Here is a 14,148-nt window from a genome sequence, read left to right as displayed (position 1 = left end):
GAGAAGGGGAGGACAGAGGACAAGATGGTGGGACAGTGTTCTCAAAGAGACCAGCATGAGTTTGACCAAACTGTGGGAGGCAGTGGAAGACTGGAGTGCCTGGCGTGCTCTGGTCCAGGGGGTCATGAAGAGTCAGACACGACTAAATGACTCAACAACAACAAATATGGTTGTAACAAGATGATTTTGGGGTGTGGTGTTTTGCCAGAGTGTGGGAGCATATACAGTGGTAGAATCATAGAATCATAGAGTTGGAAGAGACCCCAAGGGCCATCGAGTCCAACCCCCTGCCAAGCAGGAAACACCATCAGAGCACTCCTGACATATGGTTGTCAAGCCTCTGCTTAAAGACCTCCAAAGGAGGAGACTCCACCACACTCCTTGGCAGCAAATTCTACTGTCAAACAGCTCTTACTGTCAGGAAGTTCTTCCTAATGTTTAGGTGGAATCTTCTTTCTTGTAGTTTGGATCCATTGCTCCGTGTCCGCTTCTCTGGAGCAGCAGAAAACAACCTTTCTCCCTCCTCTATGTGACATCATTTTATATATTTGAACATGGCTATCATATCACCCCTTAACCTCCTCTTCTCCAGGCTAAACATGCCCAGCTCCCTTAGCCGTTCCTCATAAGGCATCGTTTCCAGGCCTTTGACCATTTTGGTACCTCGGCTTAAGTACTTAATTCATTCCGGAGGTCCATTCTTAACCTAAAACTGTTCTTAACCTGAAGCACCACTTTAGCTAATGGGGCCTCCCGCTGCTGCCACACTGCTGGAGCACAATTTCTGTTCTCATCCTGAAGCAAAGTTCTTAACCTGAAGCACTATTTCTGGGTTAGCGGAGTGTGTAACCTGAAGCGTATGTAACCTGAAGCGTCTGTAACCCGAGGTACCACTGTATACACACCAGCTCAATGCCGCACAAAGGGGTCTCATTGCAATCAGAAAAAGAGTCATAGACGAGTTGGAAGGGACCCCGGGGTCATCTAGTCCAACCCGCTGCACATAGGAGCACATCAATGCGCATGACTGCACATCAGCCATGTGGAAGGGGAAAGAAGCAAAGGAACAGAAGCCTGTGGCAAGCAACCCACACTCTGATTGTCAAATTAACTTTTGACATTGAAATCAGGTGGTGCAAGAGGGAGCCATGTTCAGGGGGAAAGACCCTAACTAGGGAATTTTGCAGATCTGCCAGCTTGGGTTTCGTTCTGTTTCTCATTCACCCAGCCTTAAATTCAGTTTAGATTTCTACATCTCTACATTAGGTAAAGGGACCCCTGACCATTAGGTCCAGTCGTGGCCGACTCTGGGGTTGCGGCACTCATCTCGCTTCATCTGGCCGAGGGAGCCGGCGTACAGCTTCCGGGTCATGTGGCCAGCAGGACTAAGCCGCTTCTGGCAAACCAGAGCAGCGCACGGAAACGCCGTTTACCTTCCCGCCAGAGTGGTACCTATTTATCTACTTGCAGCGCCCCATTAGTTGATGGTTTATTTTTCTATTATTATTATTGACATCCTCATGAAAACTCATCAACATTTTTGTTGTGAATTATTGCTATCTGGAATAGGCTGCAGCCCAGCTTTGCGTACAGAAGATGTCTGGCATTTCCAAGTGCAAAATATCCCCTGTTTGCATCCCCGGAGAGCGGTTGCCAGTCAGATCAGACAATATGGGGGCTAGATGGACAAATACTTCGAGCTATTCTAAAGCAACTCGCTATGTGCCTGGGTTTAGGGTTTAGAAGATCCCTGGCATTTCCAAATACAGAATGTCCCCCATTTGCATCCCTGGAGAGCGGCTGCCAGTCAGAGCAGACAATATGTAATAATAATAATAATAATAATAATAATAATAATAATAATAATAATAATTTATTTATACCCTGCCCACCTGGCTGAGTTTCCCCAGCCACTCTGGGCGGCTCCCAATCAAGTATTAAAAACAATACAGCGTTAAATATTAAAAACTTCCCTGAACAGGGCTGCCTTCAGATGTCTTTTAAAAATAGGATATCTGCTTATTTCCTTCACATCTGAAGGGAGGGCGTTCCACAGGGCGGGCGCCACCACAGAGAAGGCCCTCTGTCTGGTTCCCTGCAACCTCACTTCTCGCAGGGAGGGAACCGCCAGAAGGCCCTCAGTGCTGGACCTCAGTGTCCGGGCTGGACGATGGGGGTGGAGACGCTCCTTCAGGTATACTGGGCCATTTAGGGCTTTGAAGGTCAGCACCAACATTTTGAATTGTGCTCGGAAACGTACTGGGAGCCAATGCAGATCTCTCAGGACCAGTGTTATATGGTCTCAGCGGCCGCTCCCAGTCACCAGTCTGGCTGCTGCATTCTGGATTAATTGCAGTTTCCGGGTCACCTTCAAAGGTAGCCCCACGTAGAGCGAGTTGCAGTAGGGGCTAGTTGGACAAATACTTCGAGCTGCTCTAAAGCAACTCCCTATGTGCCTGGGTTAAAGCACCCAGCCTAGTGTTTTCCTGCCATATGGCCCAACCCCTCCTTAGCTTACATTCCAGCTGGAAGACGCTTTGTTATTCCACCTGAAGACCACCCAACGAGTTTACAACCTGGATGGCATCCGAAACAAAGGCGTCTCAAGCCCCTTAGAGTCTTCGCCTGCAATTCTGTGCATGGCGAGATGGCTGAGAAACTCAATTCAGATTGCAATTACAAGCAAACAGACTATAATTTGTCTCTCCGCAACAATGCACAAACATTGCTAGCCTTCGACAATTCGCAGTTTCCTGAATTTTGCAATGCACATCTCCAGTCAAGTAAATGTGTACAGCCATGCTTAGAAATGCGCCTACTTGCATTCATAACCTTATTGCAATAACGCACTATAACCAGGAGAAATTTCTTTGCAAAAGCGTGCATTTTCAGTAGCACTGTTGCTAGAGGAGTGCTGGGTTTTTATGGGGACTTTAAAAAAAGAAGTTTGCAGACTGATGTGGAAAAACGGAGAAGCAAAATTAAAGCAGGGTTGCCACATTTCAAAAAAAGGGAAAATCTGGACACAAAAGTCTAGATTTCCAACACGGGTTGCCATACGTCCGGATTTTCCTGGACATTTCAGTGATTTCCACCCAGAGACTGTTTCTGACTGCCATATTCTGGCTGTGTCCAGTGGCGTAGCGTGGGGGGTGCAGGGGGGGCTGGCCGCACCGGGCGCAACACCTGGGGGTTAGGGTTAGCGGGCGCAAATCCACGGGTTAGGGGGCGCAAATTACTTGCCTTGCCCCGGGTGCTGACAACCCACGCTACGCCACTGGCTGTGTCCAAGAAAATCCGAATGTAGGACAGCTCTAACTTAAAGTGTGGAGAAATGAGAAACAGAGAAAATCAGAAATTGAGAGATTCGCCCATTCCTCCCTGGGAGCAAGCCCCAATTAAAAAGCAGTGGTTGTATAGTTACTCCATCTCCTCGTTTCAGGGGTTGCAAAACTCCCTACCTGCCAACATTTCTCTAATGAAAATAGGGACGTCCTAAGGAAAACACGGGTGGCGCTGGGGGTTAAACCACAGAGCCTAGGACTTGCCGATCAGAAGGTTGGCGGTTCGAATCCCCGCGACGGGGTGAGCTCCTGTTGCTCGGTCCCTGCTCCTGCCAACCTAGCAGTTCGAAAGCACATCAAAGTGCAAGTAGATAAATAGGTACCACTCCGGAGGGAAGGTAAACGGCGTTTCCGTGCGCTGCTCTGGCTCGCCAGAAGCGGCTTAGTCATGCTGGCCACATGATCCGGAAGCTGTACGCCGGCTCCCTTGGCCAGTAAAGCGAGATGAGCGCCGCAAGCCCAGAGTTGGCCACGACTGGACCTAATGGTCAGGGGTCCCTTTACCTTTAAGGAAAAGCAGGGCACTCCAATCAGAAACCAGGTCAGCTTCTGTAAATCCAAGACTGTCCCTGGAAAATAGGGATACTTGGAGGGTCTGCATCTAGTCCAACCACTTGCAAGGAAGGAATCTCAGTTAAAGCATCCCTGATAACCGAAGAAGACAGCAATGGATCCAAACGACAAGAAAGAAGATTCCACCTAAACATTAGGAAGAACTTCCTGACAGGAAGAGCTGTTTGACAGTGGAATTTGCTGCCAAGGAGTGTGGTGGAGTCTCCTACTTTGGAGGTCTTTAAGCAGAGGCTTGACAACCATATGTCAGGAGTGCTCTGATGGTGTTTCCTGCTTGGCAGGGGGTTGGACTCGATGGCCCTTGTGGTCTCTTCCAACTCTATGATTCTATGATTCTATGTGCTGTCTCGGAAAGTGATGGAGTCTCCTTCCTCAGAGGTTCTCTCTCTCTCTCTCTCTCTCTCTCTCTCTCTCTCTCTCTCGTAAATTGATCTCATCAGGAGCTCTAAGTCACATATCATTATTTAGCTCTGTTGGTCGAGCATGAGGCTCTTAGGCCCATGGGTTCAAGAATCACCTTCGGCAAAAGACGCCAGCATTGCAGAGGTCAGACTAGATGACTCACGAGGTCCCTTCCGACTCTACAATTCTACAATTCTCCATATAAAGTGGTATCTTGGGTTAAGAACTTAATTCGTTCCGGAGGTCCATTCTTAACCTGAGACTGTTCTTAACCTGAGGTACCACTTTTGCTAATGGGGCCTCCTGCTGCTGCCGCATGATTTCTGTTCTCATCCTGAAGCAAAGTTCTTAACCTGAAGCACTATTTCTGGGTTAGTGGAGTCTGTAACCTGAAGCGTATGTAACCTGAGGTACCACTCTGTGTGTGTGTGTGTGTGTGTGTGTGTGTGTGTTCATATATATATATGAAATTAATAATAATAATAATAATAATAATAATACAGCGGTACCTTGGGTTAAGAACTTAATTCGTTCCGGAGGTCCATTCTTAACCTGAGACTGTTCTTAACCTGAGGTACCACTTTTGCTAATGGGGCCTCCTGCTGCTGCCGCATGATTTCTGTTCTCATCCTGAAGCAAAGTTCTTAACCTGAAGCACTATTTCTGGGTTAGTGGAGTCTGTAACCTGAAGCGTATGTAACCTGAGGTACCACTCTGTGTGTGTGTGTGTGTGTGTGTGTGTGTGTGTGTGTGTGTGTGTGTGTGTGTTCATATATATATATGAAATTAATAATAATAATAATAATAATAATAATACAGCGGTACCTTGGGTTAAGAACTTAATTCGTTCCGGAGGTCCGTTCTTAACCTGAGACTGTTCTTAACCTGAGGTACCACTTTAGCTAATGGGGCCTCCTGCTGCTGCTGCCGCACGATTTCTGTTCTCACCCTGAAGCAAAGTTCTTAACCCGAAGTACTATTTCTGGGTTAGTGGAGTATCTAATCTGAAGCGTCTGCAACCTGAAGCGTCTGTAACCTGAGGTACCACTATATATAGTTTTCTGCCCTGTGCTACTGGAAGATCAAAAGTCTCTCTCTTTCTCTCTCTTAAAAGGTAAGGTAAAAGGTAAAGGACCCCTGGATGGTTCAGTCCAGTCAAAGGTGACTATGGGGTTGCGGCGCTAATCTCACTTTCAGGCTGAGGGAGCCAGCGTTTGTCCGCAGACAGCTTTCCGGGTTGTGTGGCCAGCAGGACTAAACCGTTTCTGGTGCAACAGAACACTGTGACGGAAACCAAAGCGCATGGAAACGCCGTTTACCTTCCCGCCGCAGTGGTACCTATTTATCTACTTGCCCTGGCGTGCTTTCGACCTGCTGGGTTAGCAGGAGCTGGAACAGAGCAACGGGAACTGCCGACCTTCCAAACGGCAAGCCTAAGAGGCTCAGGGGTTTAGACCACAGCGCCACCCGCGTCCCCCTCTTAAATGGATCTCATCAGCCGCTCTCGGTCACGTGGGGCCACTATCACAGTCAAACGCATTTTTGAGAAGCTCTGGTTATCTGCTCTAGACATGCCTGTCCGTTCCCTCTTCCCAATTTGGGCAACCGTAGTAAACATCTCCACTACTCTTCCCCGGTTTATCTTGCTGTGGAATCCCTTTGAGCTCAAGACGCGCCTCTCTGAATTGGGATTAACGTGACAGGGAGCATGGAAGAGTGCATTTAAGAAGAAAGGAAACGAAAAACGAATGGCCATTCCAGTCAATCATCGTAGCTCTGGCTAGGTTGGATTCCCAAGGAAAGGAAATCTGAGAGGGGCTTAGCTCCCAGACCTCAGCGAGACGGAGACCCCGACAGAGATGGTGTGAGGCATGGGGAAGTCGCTTTCCTGTGAAGGCAGAACAGCACAGATCTGACCTGGGGGGCACCGATCAGGATACCCTCCTCAGCTGATTTTAGATTGGCTCACTTTCACAGAGGACCTTAAGATCCATAAAGAGCAACACCCTAGAGGTCCCGGTTCCCAGTAGTGATGTATGGAAGTGAGAGCTGGACCATCAAGAAGGCTGGTCGCCGAAGAATGGATGCTTTTGAATTCTGGTGCCGGAGGAGACTCTTGAGAGTCCCATGGACTGCAAGAAGATCCAACCTCTCCATTCTGAAGGAAATCAGCCCTGAGTGCTCACTGGAAGGACAGATCCTGAAGCTGAGGCTCCAAGACTTTGGCCACCTCATGGGAAGAGAAGACTCCCTGGAAATGATCCTGATGTTGGGAAAGATGGAGGGCGCAAGGAGAAGGGGACGACAGAGGACGAGATGGTGGGACAGTGTTCTCGAAGCTTCCAGCATGAGTTTGACCAAACTGCGGGAGGCAGTGGAAGACAGGAGTGCCTGGCGTGCTCTGGTCCAGGGGGTCACGAAGAGGCGGACACGACTAAATGACTAAACAACAACAGTGGTCCCGGGCCCTAAGGAAGTCAGATTAGCCTCAACCAGAGCCAGGGCCTTTTCAGCACTGGCTCCGGCCTGGTGGAATGCTCTGCCTCATGAGACCAGGGCCCTGCAGGATCTGATTTCTTTCCACAGGGCCTGTAAGAGTTGTTCCGCCTGGCCTTTGGCTTGGAGTCAATTTGATTCCCTCTCCCTCTTTCTTTTTTCCTTTTTCCTTCTGTGATGGAACTCCTACTTGGGGACTTCCCTGGCTTTTTTCTGGCCCACGTAGGACCAGTCTGGATAGTTAGCCTTGGTGAAGACTTGACATTTTCATCCCCAAAAAGGTACTTGAGTTTCTGCTGAAATGAAGCTGCATTTTAATGTTGTATTTTAATCTTGATTTTTAAGTTGTACAGTGGTGCTTCGGGTTACAGACGCTTCAGGTTACATACGCTTCAGGTTACAGACTCCGCTAACCCATAAATAGTACCTCGGGTTAAGAACTTTGCTTCAGGATGAGAACAGAAATCGTGCTCCGGCGGTGCGGCAGCAGCAGGAGACCCCATTAGCTAAAGTGGTGCTTCAGGTTAAGAACAGTTTCAGGTTAAGAACGGACCTCCGGAACGAATTAAGTACCTAACCCAAGGTACCACTGTATTTCAATCAATTGTTTTATATCTGGTGTTAGCCGCCCTGAGCCCGGTCTTGGTTGGGGAGGGCGGGGTATAAATAAAATTTATTATTATTATTATTATTATTATTATTATTATTATTATTATTACTACTATTAAACTGGGAAGGGTAGCTGATGCCACAGGAGACAGAATCAGAATTCAAGGTGACCTTCAAGAGCGACAAATGTCAGAGTCTACACTTAAACAGAAAAAAACCAGTTGCATAGATATAAAATTGGTGACACCTGGCGTTCTAGCAGTACATGTTGAAAGGATCTGGGGGCCTTAGTGGACCATGACTTTAACATGAGTCCACAGTGTGATGCAGCAGCAAAAAAACCCTAATGTTATTCTAGGGGGCATCAACATAAGTCTAGGGTCCAGATCAAGGGAAGTCATAGTCCTCCTCTATTCTGCCTTGGTCAGACCACACCTGGGATACTGTGTCCAATTCTGGGCACCACAATTTAAGAAGGATGTTGACAAGCTGGAAGGTGGGCAGAGGAGGGTTACTGAGGTGATCAAGGGTCTGGAAACCAAGCCTGATGAGGAACAGTTGAAGGAGCTGGGAATGTTTAGCCTGGAAAAGAGGAGATATGAGACCCATCTTCAAGTATCTACAGGGCTGCCACATGGAAGATGGAGCAAGCTTGTTTCCTCCTGGTCTGGAGGGGAGGACTCGAACCCGTAGCTTCAAGTTACATGGAATAAGATTCCAGGAAGAACTTTCTGATGGCAAGAGCTGTTCAACAGTGGAACGGACATCCTCGGAAGATGGTGGAAGATGGAGGTTTATGCTTTGCAGGTTGTACTAAATGAGACATGTAAAGGTAAAGGTAAAGGGACCCCTGACCATTAGGTCCAGTCGTGACCGACTCTGGGGTTACGGTGCTCATCTCGCTTTATTGACCGAGGGAGCCGGTGTACAGCTTCCAGGTCATGTGGCCAGCAGGACTAAGCCGCTTCTGGCGAACCAGAGCAGCGCACGGAAACGTCGTTTACCTTCCCGCCAGAGCGGTACCTATTGATCTACTTGCACTTTGATGTGCTTTCGAACTGCTAGGTTGGCAGGAGCTGGGACCGAGCAACAGGAGCTCACCCCGTCGCGAGGATTTGAACCGCCGACCTTCTGATCAGCAAGTCCTAGGCTCTGTGGTTTAACCCACGGCGCCACCCGCCTTGTGCTAGAGACCAATTGGGGTCTCTCCTAAGCCAAGAGAGAGAGAGAAAGATCAGTCAGCCTCAGTGTGGTATAGACAGCCCAATGGCTTGACTCTGTACCCATAGAAGACGGCAGTCTGCTTTGTTTGTTTGCAATGATAAAACAGACTATAGTTTCTCTTGCAAACAAAAAAAAGTATGTTTTTTCATCACTTGTGAGCTAGGCTTCATTCTGCAGGGTGGTCGCTTTTCCCAAACTGAGAATTTTCCGGACATTTCCCCAAGCCGTTAATTTTTCCAGTGGAGGAGGGAGGAATCAATGTCATAATTAACAAAGAATGGGTTCCAACTGCACAAACAATCATACACAAAGCCTTTTATCCCCCTCCCCGTAGCTTTTAGCTTTGTTTACAAAATGCAAGTAAAGTAAACATGCTAAATTAGATGGCTCTCTAGGGCATCAGAAAATGTCTAGGTGCAAGTTGATTTTTTTCCGACACTAATTGCCCAGACAAAAAACTAATTTTTTAGGGGGGAGAGAAGCCATATTACAGGGCAGATTAGATTCCTTTGAGAGCCTGACTCAGCCAAGATCACCTAGCGAAGGGATCTTCATACCTACATGAAGATTTGAACCGAGGCCCTGGCCTACTGCCCTAACGACTGTCTGAGACAGTGCATAGTAATCCGAGTACCGTATTTTTTGCTCTATAAGCCTCACTTTTTCCCTTCTAAAAAGTAAGGGGAAATGTGTGTGCGTCTTATGGAGCGAATGCAGGCTGCGCAGCTATCCCAGAAGCCAGAACAGCAAGAGGGATTGCGGCTTTCGCTGCGCAGAGATCCCTCTTGCTGTTCTGGCTTCTGAGATTCAGAATATATTTTTTTCTTGTTTTCCTCCTCCAAAAACTAGGTGCGTCTTGTCGTCTGGTGCGTCTTATAGAGCGAAAAATACGGTAAATCCAAGGTTGCTCAAGGAAGTGAGCCAAAGCCTATGCTAAAGGAAGGTGAAAGGATGGGATCGCCTTTGCCAAGACGAAGGTCACGTGGTCCCCCAAAAAGCTGGTTATATTGTTTACGTATTGCTGCCACTGCAGCCAGAATTCTGTACACACAGAAATGGGAAGTAGTTGCAATGAAAGAGGACTTTAAAATGATTGGACTACAGTGGTACCTTGGAAGTCAAACAGAATCCGCTTCGGAATTCCATTCGACTTCCAAAATGTTCGGAAACCAAGGCACGGCTTCCGATTGGCTGCAGGAGGCAGAGCTGGTGATGAGCCCAACCAGAAGGCAACGGAGGAAGGTGAACGATACTAGAAGACATCTGAAGGCAGCCCTGTTTAGGGAAGTTTTTAATGTTTGATGGATTACTGTATTTAAATATTTTGTTGGAAGCCGCCCAGAGTGGCTGGGGAAGCCCAGCCAGATGAGTTTTTTTTTATAAATTATTGTTGTTGTTGTTGTTGTTGTTGTTATGTCATGTTATTATTTTATCAGGCTGTATGCTCATGGAACAGATCGCCCAGGAGTGACCTAAGCTTCTAGTCCAGGGGTCAGCAAACTTTTTCAGCAGGGGGCCAGTCCACTGTCCCTCAGGCTTTGTGGGGGGGCCAGACTATATTTTTTTTGGAGGGGGGGGATGAACGAATTCCTATGGCCCACAAATAACCCAGAGATGCATTTTAAATAAAAGGACACATTCTACTCATGTAAAAACACACTGATTCCCGGATCATCCGTGGGCCGGATTGAGAAGGCGACTGGGCCGGATCCGGCCCCCAGGCCTTAGTTTGCCTACCTGTGTTCCAGTCCTCATGAGTGATTCAGAAGCTGTCTTAGACTGAGTCAGATTGTTGGTCCAGAGATGCTGTGATGAAAATCAATACCTCCTCAGTCACACACACACACACACACACACACACACACACACACACACACACTGGGCTATGCCCCTCTTCCAGTTTGATCCACAAGGGTACTCCACGCATGGGAGCCTCGTCATGTGAGAATCTCCCCACACCCTGGACATGTGGGGCGGTTGGCGGGCAGAGCAGGAGCGCAGGAATGTCCTCGGAGCTCCTTTCTTCCCCCACAAACTTTGCTCCTGATGTGCAACCCATCAGAAGCATGGAACCCCCACCATCCCCATCAAACCCCCAACCTCTCCTCTCCCCCCCCCAACTCACCAAGAACGCGCCCCCGAAACAAAACTAGTCGATGTCGCAAACCATAGAAGGCAACGCCTCGGCCCTCCCCAATAAAATATTTGAGGGTGCTGGGACCCCCAAAGTTAGTGGGCATTGCCGTTCCAATGGTGTGCGTGCACCATATCATGCAGGGCGGGGCTTAATTGCCCCCCGAAAAAAATATTTTATTCAAGTTGCAAACAGAACAGTTCCCGCATATACAACTCCCAGGGAACCGGGGGAGGTGTCACCCATTTTGCAAACCTCTCCCAGCAGCACCGGGGGGGGGTAGGCATGCCAGAGGCTCTCGGAGCAACATGTGAGAAAGCTTAACCCACCCCCCCTCCTAAAAATTAGCAGGGGGAGGGAGCGTGAAGAGGAACAAAGAGACCCCTCTGGATCTGCCTTGCCCCGCTATGCTCCAGGGCTCGGGGGTGGCGCGCGATCCGGGGCCACCACGGGGAATGGGGGTGTGGGTGCGGCACCCCCAGAGCAATCTAAGGTAGGCAGGGCATGCAGCAACTCCACGCAAGCGAGCAACACAACCACACACACACGCCGGCACAAGAGTTCCCCGCGCAATGAATGGGAGCCGTGCGCCAGGGCGCACGACGCGCATCCAGATGGACTTGCACGGGGGAAGCGGTTGTGTCCCGCCACATCCCCATTCGAAATCTCAGCTTAGGTCTCCGCGATCACGCCCGGAAGAGAGAGAACCGAATCTAACCTCCTTGCCAATGGTGCGGGGAGGGAGAGGACGGGAGAGAGGGAGGCTGGCTTTAAAAAAAATAAAATTAATTTTTTTTTGAAAGCAGACAGACTCACTCCTGCGATCCGGGACAAGAAGACGGAAAATCCCGCCGCGAGCGCGAGGTTTCTTTTTTTTGGTGTCCGTGGGAAACTCTTTCCTAGCCCCCTTAGAAAGTTTTGAGTAGTTGCGGGGGGGGATGAGAGAATGGCGCTTTCTTGTCATTCCCAAAAGCACCCCAACTCATCCCCCAAAAGTGGAGAGAACGGGGGTGGGAGCACTTAGGTTGCTAGCCTTCTCCTGGGTGGGATCGGGGAAGAAAGACCATGGGCTAAGGAATGTCAGAAGTGAACAAAGAAAACGGGGGGGGGGCAGAGAGAAGGGAGAGGGGCGACAAAGGACGGCGCAGCAAAGAGCTGCGAAGGAAAACCCACACGCACCATTTGCAAAAGTCACTGGAATAGTTTTCCTGGCGGGTGTCCGTCCCGTCCCCCCTCCGCCGCCAACAACCCCCCCCAACCCAAAACCATTGCAATAATCTGGAGCGATGTTTTAAACAAAAAGAATAGATAGAAGTTTTACAGATACCTTCTTGGTCCTAGAATTCCAAAGATGAGCCGTGGATTTCTTTGTTTAAGTTCTGAGCCGGGCAGGAGGGGGGGTGGAGAAAGAGGGGGGGGGAAATCGCAGCCTTTTTGGAGAAAAGGAAGAGAGAGACCTCCAAATCGGGCAAGGGGAGGTCCTTGCAGCTTGAGAAGGGGTGCTGGGTGGGGAGGAGGGAGAAGAGGAGGGGGCAGAGAGGGAGGAAGGCTGCATTCTTCAGCCAAAAGTTTTTAACTTCAAGGCTTGGTTGAAGGCAGTCGGGGGGGGGGGCATAAGGTGGAGGGGTTTAGCCAGTGGTGGTGGGCTTTCAAAAGCAGGGACTGCCATCTCCCTAATGTCTCCTTGGCACCCTGGTTCTGTTGGGTCTGGAGACCCCCGGACAGACGCCTGCCTCCTTCCCTCCTTCACCCCCCCCCAATTTCCCCTCCCCATGACAGCTCCTCGACTCCCAGGCGTGAAAGGCTGTGGGTGGCAGAGGGGGGAAATTAATAACACATCCCTCGACTTCAAAGGGCCTTGCAGTGGGAAGAAGGAGAGAGGAATGAATGAAAGACGAGAGAAAGCCAATTTGGCCTGTCTATTGTTCCCCTTAAATGGGTACAGGGAAAGTCTGGTGGGCGGTGGCGAAACCCCCGCCTGCCTGCGCTCCCGAGGCCGGAGAGGAGGTTTTTCTAAATAGTTGGGAACTTTTCGTGGGCGCCAGCCTCAGGGTTCCACAAAGCTCTTCATCAGGCGGAAGCGTTTTGTGAAACTGGGAAGTTTGTGCACTCTGCCGCCGACCTACATAAAAAAGGTAAAGGGAGCCCTGACCATTAGGTCCAGTCGTGACCGACTCTGGGGTTGCGGTGCTCATCTCGCTTTGTTGGCCGAGGGAGCCGGTGTACAGCTTCCGGGTCATGTGGCCAGCAGGACTAAGCTGCTTCTGGCGAATCAGAGCAGCGCACGGAAACGCCGTTTACCTTCCCGCCGGAGTGGTACCTATTTATCTACTTGCACTTTGACGTGCTTTCGAACTGCTAGGTTGGCAGGAGCAGGGACCGAGCAACGGGAGCTCACCCTGTCACGGGGATTCGAACTGCCAACCTTCTGATCGGCAAGTCCTAGGCTCTGTGGTTTAACCCACACCAACACCCCCGTCCCTTAAGTTTGCGCACTCTGCCGTCGACCTACATAGACTGGTATTAAACGATGCCTGGCGGAACGAGGAGGAGGAGCTCTCCCTATGAGCTATGATTTGTGTTCCCTAAAAACAAAGCAATTTTCTAGTCCCCATGGTTCTGAATCGAAGGGCCTAAATGGGAACAGTATGCTAAGTTGGGTCACTGGCTCCAGTACTGTCTACGAGGGTTTCCCAAACTTGTCTAAGAGGGTTTTCCAAACCTGGGTCTCAGCTGTTTTCGGACCACAGTTCCCAGCATCCTTGGTCCCTGGTTCTGCTAGCTAGGGATGATGGGACTTGTAGTTCCCAAAAACAACTAGACCCCCAAGTTTGGGACACCCTTGTCTACGACAACTGCTGTAGGATTGAGTGTTAGAGGCTGTGGGGAACCCCAAACTTTAGCTGTCCAAAGTCTGCCGTGGTTTGCATGCAGTCACCGGCATTGCCAGTGGCATAGCGTGGGTTGCCAGTGCCTGTTGGGTTGACATAGCGTGGGTTGCCAGTGCCCAGGAGGCAGATTTGGCTGAGATTCCGCCATTCCGGGGGGTTTGGACTAGAGAACTCTTGGATGCCCCTTTCACCTCCGCGATTCTATGACAGGAGGGAAATCTGATACAATTTGCATCCCATACAGCACGCGGGTAGCACTGGGACGCGGGTAGCGCTCTGGGTTAAACCACAGAGCCTAGGACTTGCCGATCAGAAGGTTGGCGGTTCGAATCCTCGTGACGGGGTGAGCTCCCGTTGCTCAGTCCCTGCTCCTGCCGACCTAGCAATTCGAAAGTACGTCAAAAGCGCAAGTAGATAAATAGGTACCACTCCAGCGGGAAGGTAAACGGCGTTTCCGTGCACCTCTCTGGTTCGC

The 14,148-nt window shown here is 49.8% G+C and overlaps 1 protein-coding gene across 2 annotated transcripts in view; it reads right to left on the bottom strand.

Moving 5' to 3' along the window:
• The window catches only part of FBN3 (fibrillin 3), a 154,221-nt gene extending 142,023 nt beyond the window's left edge, over positions 1–12,198 (bottom strand). For both annotated transcript variants that reach the window (XM_083483535.1, XM_083483539.1), the window contains exon 1: positions 12,110–12,198. The gene's annotated coding sequence lies outside the window, so the exon portion shown is untranslated. The remainder of the gene's footprint in view (positions 1–12,109) is intronic.
• Positions 12,199–14,148: the final 1,950 nt, after the last annotated feature.

The sequence above is a fragment of the Podarcis liolepis genome, assembly GCF_965112155.1.
Source record: "Podarcis liolepis genome assembly, chromosome: 18".
Lineage (NCBI taxonomy): Eukaryota > Metazoa > Chordata > Lepidosauria > Squamata > Lacertidae > Podarcis > Podarcis liolepis.
This window is presented reverse-complemented; position numbering and strand designations above follow the sequence as displayed.